The 6,345-nt window shown below is 48.5% G+C and overlaps 1 long non-coding RNA gene across 7 annotated transcripts in view; it reads right to left on the bottom strand.

Annotated features, from left to right (window-relative positions):
* The window catches only part of LOC108448688, a 14,304-nt gene that overhangs the window by 6,543 nt on the left and 1,416 nt on the right, over positions 1–6,345 (bottom strand). For 4 of the 7 annotated variants that reach the window (XR_001864650.1, XR_001864648.1, XR_001864653.1 and 1 more), the window contains exons 2-5: positions 4,103–4,177; positions 1,582–1,653; positions 753–880; positions 379–506 (exon numbers count right to left, since the gene is read on the bottom strand). This is a non-coding gene — a long non-coding RNA (uncharacterized LOC108448688). Of the gene's footprint in view, positions 1–10; positions 136–378; positions 535–752; positions 881–1,581; positions 1,654–4,102; positions 4,181–6,345 lie in introns of those variants that run through there. The other 3 variants (XR_001864652.1, XR_001864654.1, XR_001864649.1) reach the window with 3 other exon arrangements.

Genomic DNA, 6,345 nt, shown 5'->3' with positions numbered 1-6,345 from the left:
CGGCCCGAGGAGCGTCCCTGGGGCGGGGCTGCTGCGAGTCCTCGGGGCCCGGGCAGGAGCTGCGGATTTACAGCACGGCAGCAGCGGGGCCGGGGCTGGGGCTGGGGGGGAAAGCCCCGGAGCTTCCACCAGTGCCTGTGAGAGCGGGGAGGGAGCAAATCAAGGGCGCGATGGAAATGCACAACTGATTGGATCGACTTCAGCAAACCAACGCACTTTTTCTCCCCCCTTCCTTCCACTTCTCTTCCTCCCCACCTCCAGCAGTTCCTCTCTCCGCGCTGCTCATCTCCCTTCGTGCACCTCTTACCCGCACTCTCCTCTCTAAACAGGTGCAGTTGCCACTCAATAGACTTTAATTACCACTTCAAGGGCTCTCACCGGGGTCTGCGGGAGGGTGGAGATGAATTTTCCCGAGGATTATGCGTGTGGCTGAGTTCTCTTCAGTCAGATGGTGATATTGCTGCCAACCAGGATCCTTCGAGAGATCGGTTCTTCGGTTCTCTGTGCTTGTGTTAACAAAAAGGAAAACTGCTGCTGAAGGGAAAAAAAACAACCCAGCCATTACCTGGGTTAATTAGCAGGACAGCAAATGGGTCTGGAGAAAAACATTACAGAAAATTCACAGCCCAGGAGTCCCAGCTGGGCTTCCAAACTATTATTTCTTGCAAATCAGAAGTGGAGAGCTCAGCATCTCGGAAGATTTCTGTGGGAGACTGGGCTCTAAAAATACAAGTTGTTTTTAACCACTTTACCTTTTTTTGCTCCGTGCTCTTCCCATCACGGCTCACTGGAGAGACGCGCTGTTAATGCATCCTGCTGGGGCCCTGGGGATTCCTCCCAGGGAACGTGTGGGTTCATTCCTGGCTTCAGCACAGTTTGCCTGTGATGGAGGAATTATTCCCAATGTTTAACTAGTAACATAACATTATTTTTATTATTAAGATCCTCTTCAAAAGGCACTCCTGGAGATTGCAGAGCAGCTTACGCCTGTCAGAGCTGCCTGGAATTGCTTGCCCAGGATGTGAGTGTGCACTTGTGAAGATGCACACAGAAATTTGGATGTGTGCTCCTCTGTGCTGTACATGCAGAGAGGAGCTGGGAATATAACAGGATCTTTTTGGGACAAGGGAGATTTCCAGACATTTAAAAAATAATTTCTTTCACTCAACATAAACATTTTTAATTTTTTTTCATTAAATGAAATGCAGGAAGGAGATTTTTGTAGCAAATTAAGCAACATTTTCTTCTGCCACAATTAAGTTTGTTTTCCTAAACAAGAAATTCAGCAAACTGGGGAAATACTGCAGCCAAACATGCAGTTTTGCAGATGTAATTTCCATGAAACATTTTGCCTGGCTCCAAAACAGCTGGGTATGTGCAACATCTGGGCTTCTGTTTGGCTTCTGTCCTGGTCTGGTGCTGGCAGCAGAGTCCGTGTGGGCTCTGCTCTCCCAATCCACCCGGGATAGCTGGGGCTGAGCTCATCCCACTGAGCCAGCCGGTGTTCCTGGGGCAGTGTCCAGGCTCCTGTCAGCCCTCAGGCATTATCCCAAGCAATGAGACTCTGGCTGAGGCTCCCACCTGCAGTCCTGTCTTGCACCCCTCCAGCTCTGTCTGCCCCTCGCGCTCCCGTCTCTGGGATTGTGCTGGAACCTGCAGCACAGAGACAGAAGAGAGGAAGGAAGGAGGGAGGGATGGACAACACTGATGGAGTGGCTGATGGTCGGACTCGATGACCCAAACTCAGCGGCTCTGTGCAATACTCTGGAGAAAGAGCAGAGTGACCATAACACAGGTCAGCCCTGAGGCATCGCCTCAGTCCCTGGGAGTGTTCTGCTCCTCCTTCCTCAGGCTCAGGATGGAGCTGTGCCCCGATAAGTGAGGAGGTGGAAGGCACAGGGCCTGAGATGGGAAAGGGAAGAGTCACAGGGATGTGCCCATGAGAGACTTCTCCCTGTGCAAGTGCCACAGATCTGTAGCTCTGTCTCTGGGCTTCCTCCTCACCAGGGGGATCCATTCCCCTCTTCCTCCTGTACTTCTCCACCTGCACTCCCTCTCCTTCTCCTGCCCTCCTGACATTCCCACTCTCATTTCTCAGGTTCTCTCCTTCTCATGTAACTTGTTCTTTCAGCTTGTATGATTTAAAATCCTTCTGCCTTCATCACCTCTTCCTCCCACCCTTCCTTTCCTTGTGCATTCTGATTTCCAGGCCAAACCACCACATGTTTTCCTGCCACTTATGCAGGACTGGGAAGAACATTGATCACAGCCATCTCAAGCCCATCTCTCCTTTTTCCCAAAGAGCCGATGAAAATGTCACCCATGAGATAATCATCATGTTGCTTACATCCCTTAATTGCTCTCAAAGTACACGTTGAGGCTTCGGAGCCTCTTTGAAAGGCAGGTTCTGGCCTTTGGCACATTATTGACAGGCTGTTGATAGGCCCCTTTGTTGAGGAGCAATTTTGTCCTTTTTCCTGTACAATTTTTTGGGTTTTTTAAAGACAGCCCTTTCAGAGAGAGTAGATTTTTAAAATAGAGCTGAGCTTTGAATGAACAGGCATCAGAGTTATTCCCGAGGAGCGGTGGCACACGTGGGAGAGGAGAGCTACCAGCACACTTTGTGCAGGACTCTGTACAGGAAATCAAACTGAGATGACAAATGGCTTCATCCTTGTTGATTTTTAGTCCTTCCCCTCTCAGGCCTGATAATTAGATGTTTATTTGCAGGGAATTACTAAAGCATTGGATATCTTGTGTGTTCCAGTGCATTGTTCCATGGTAAACAGGAGAAAGTTGACACTTCAGCTGTGCAGTGACTCATTTGTATCTATTAATGATAATTCTTAGGGGGTTTTAATACCTGCTGATTAAAATGGACTGAGATTTCCTCATCACAACAGCCCCTCCTGGTCTCAAAAGCTTTGCAGGTCTGGAGCAAGGGAACAGAACAGAACCAGGCACACAGACAGAGCCTCCCTCGGCAGCGCGGTGCCTGTGGCTCCTACCTGAGCCTCAGCTGCTGACTCCCGTAGGACACACGGGCTTTAAAGTCACCTCTTTAACAAAGATTCATTTTAATGTGCCCCTGGTGTGAGCCAGGGTCACACTGGGGCAGAGGCTGCAGGTACCTCTCAAGGTAACCCCACCATAGCCTCTGGCATGGCCGAGCTCCACGCTCCAAGACAACTTCCAACACAACCCTGTGCAAAATCCCCGGGCTCTTTGCAACTCAGCCGCAACCCTCAGAGAAATTAAATTCTTTCCTTTCTGAAACAATGTCCCTTGGAATGATTTTGCCCTTAATGAGCCCCGACTGAGCTGCTGTGTTCTGGAGCCACTGGTGTGCATGTTAACAAGGAGCTCTCTCCGTGTGGAAGTGTGGAGATGGCTGGCCCTGTAATGGGAGTCTGTTCAGCATCCTAAGTCCCGCATTAGGCTGTGCCTGTAGGAACCCTGGGATGTTCCAGGGAGACTGCCTGAAGGTAATCATCTCTCCCAGCCTCCTGGCTGTCCCTAACCAAGTGCTCAGCTTGCAGCTATTCCAGGAACCACTGCGGAGATGATAAAGTTTAGCCCCTAATGCATTCACCAGCAACAAGATGGGGAAAGTGCCCGTTGATTCAGGATGAAAAGGAAAAAGGCAAAGGGCTGTGGTATCCAGAGAAACCTCCAGCTTTGGTTCTTGAACCCTGTGAGGGACTGGAAGCCCTGGAATTTCATTTTCTCTGACTGGGTTCAAATCATGAGCAATATTCAAAAAACATTGTCTGCCTCAAATTTATCTTAGAGTCCTGCTTGATTCAAATGACACATCCCAGTACTTCCCATCCCAGAAACCAATTTCATACATCACATCCACTTAAATACACATCGTGCAACAGATATATATACACATATATACACACACACATTTTGATCAGTGTATGTTACACAGAACGAGTCTGTTCTTTAAAAATTCTGGAAAAAGAGTTCTTCCAAACCCACTCCCTCGTTGACAGACCAGCAGAAAGACATAACACCTCTCCTCCAGAAAAATATATCAGCTCATTTATTTTTAAAAATTGTGAACTCATTAGCTGGCGATTAATGTTCCACCCACCTGTGCAGCCCCTCGTGAGGTCACGTAAAACCTGCCCAGAGCTCCAAGCCCACCTTCGTCAACACAGAGTGAGAACTGCTGAGATAAAATGTTATCTGAATTAGATGGGGAGGATTAGAAAGGTGATAAAAGCTAAGCCAGGAGAAAATCAGACGATAAATAGGTCTGGCGAGATAGATGGATAATCTTCCTCCCAGGCCAAACCTGACCAGATAATCACCTTTTTCTGTTCTCTGGTTCCATTTGCTCTCAGATCACCAGAGCTTTACCGATATCACTGAATTTGGTTTTCTGGTACCCTGGAAATGGGGATCACGAAGTCTGTCTTTATGGACAAGGGATCTGAGGTGCCTCATTTAGGAATGGCTTTAGGTTTCAGATTAGGGTTGCAAAAATCCATCAAACCTTTGCCTTTTCTTGGTTTGTTTCTCATCCCTCGCTGTGCCTCGGGCAGGGCCAAGGAGGAGCTGGTCAAACCAGAGCTGCAGCCACCTTTTCCCAGCTCACCTTTTCCCAGCTGAGCCAGAGTGGGAGTCAGTCCTGTCCTCTCCCGAGTGTGTCCCTGTCCCTAGCAGCTGTCACCAGAGCCAGGCACTGTGCAAGGGCACAGCTCTGCTCCTGCTCGCTGATCCTGGTGGGATCTGCATTCAGCCCTGCACCTTGCCATGGGACCAGGGGAACTGTCCTCCTGTCCCCTCTGTCCCATCTGCTTTCAGGCTACAGATTATCTCTGAGCAGATCTAAACAACCCATTGGAGCAACTGAAAATTCTTTAAACATTCCAAGCTCTGAGGCGCTTTCCCAGTTGGGAGAAGGGTTTGTCTGAACTGGCCTTTGCTCTCCTCGCTCCTGAGAAATTCCCATTTCTCCTGATCCGTGCAAGGTCCGAGCCTGCAAAGCACTGCCCTTTTCTGGAGCCTTTGCCCTCCAGATGGGGACTCCTTGTCTGAGGGGAGAAACTAAGGAAAGTTTTCCATCTCTTCGTGGCATTGATTTCTCCACAAACATTCGACTGGCAGCATGGAGCAACAGAATATTTGATTAGCCAGAATTACAGACCACAACATTAATAATTTTGTGAGCTGAACTGAAAAGATTTGCGCTTGTTCTCAGTGGGAATGGTGCAATTCTCTCCTTTCTAACAGAAATTTTGCTCTAATGGCAGGGTGCATTGTCATCCCATGGGAGCAAGTACTGACTATTGCCTCTGATTTTGGGGGGCTTGAATCCATGCAATTTTCACCTGTGCTGGAATCTTGTAGGTGGACTGTTCATCATGGCTCTGGATTTTCAAAAGAAGTTAGCAATTTTGGATACCTTATATTTGTGTTTGAGACACTTGGAAAGGGACCGATTACAAGAGGCAGGTGCTTAGAAGTCCCTGAAAATCAGGACTAATTGGAATATGTCATGCTGGGCACCTGAAAACACTCGAATGCTTTGGAAAATCATAAGGGAGGGAGTTGTGTTTCTGAACATGACTGGGGAAGAACGTACAGCCTTAAGTAACACAGGATAAAGAGAAGATCTTTGCATAACATTATGGAAACATCCTTTAATCCTCAGTGCAGCCAAGTGCTTGAATTTAGTTTGATTCCTGAGGGAGTTCAGTGCTGAAGTTTGTGCAAGTGCATTTGTATTCTCCTGAAGTGGAGCCTGATATTGTGTAAGTTACTGTAGGTTTGTGAAAAATTCTGAGTCTCCAAATTAAAATAAATCAAAAGGTAAAGTTCTTCCCTCAAGGACATGCAGGGTTTGCTGGCTTGCTGCAGGTTCATGTGCTCACCTGCAGAGCCACAGGCTGTGCCATGAAAGATCTTTTCTTTTCAGTTCCAAACCCCCAAGCCAGAGTCCCAGAGCTGGACTTGTTAAGTGCTGAACACACATGGAACACAATTTCCATGTCCCAAGGAGCTTTAAGGTCTCTTCCAACCCAAACCTTTCTGTCGTTCTATGATTTGGGTGAGCAGAAAAAAACCAAAACCTTTGCTCAGACTTCCCTGAGATCTCACTCTGGCCTGAATCCTGCAGGACTGGGGGGGTGTAGGCTGGGGCCAGCGTGAGGCAGGAGCAGGTGTGCCCCGGAGCAGGGCTGGGCTTGGCACACGCTGAGTGCAGTGTTTGAGAGAGGCTGAAGGTGAACCCGCTGCAGGTGTCTGGGGCAGAACAAATCCCCACTAAAGGCAGAACAACCTCGCCCTGTTTATCCAGGCTCAAAAGCTGTCGCAGATCTTGCGTCTGAA

The sequence above is a fragment of the Corvus brachyrhynchos genome, unplaced genomic scaffold (genome assembly GCF_000691975.1).
Source record: "Corvus brachyrhynchos isolate BGI_N302 unplaced genomic scaffold, ASM69197v1 scaffold158, whole genome shotgun sequence".
In the NCBI taxonomy this organism is placed as follows: Eukaryota; Metazoa; Chordata; class Aves; order Passeriformes; family Corvidae; genus Corvus; species Corvus brachyrhynchos.
This window is presented reverse-complemented; position numbering and strand designations above follow the sequence as displayed.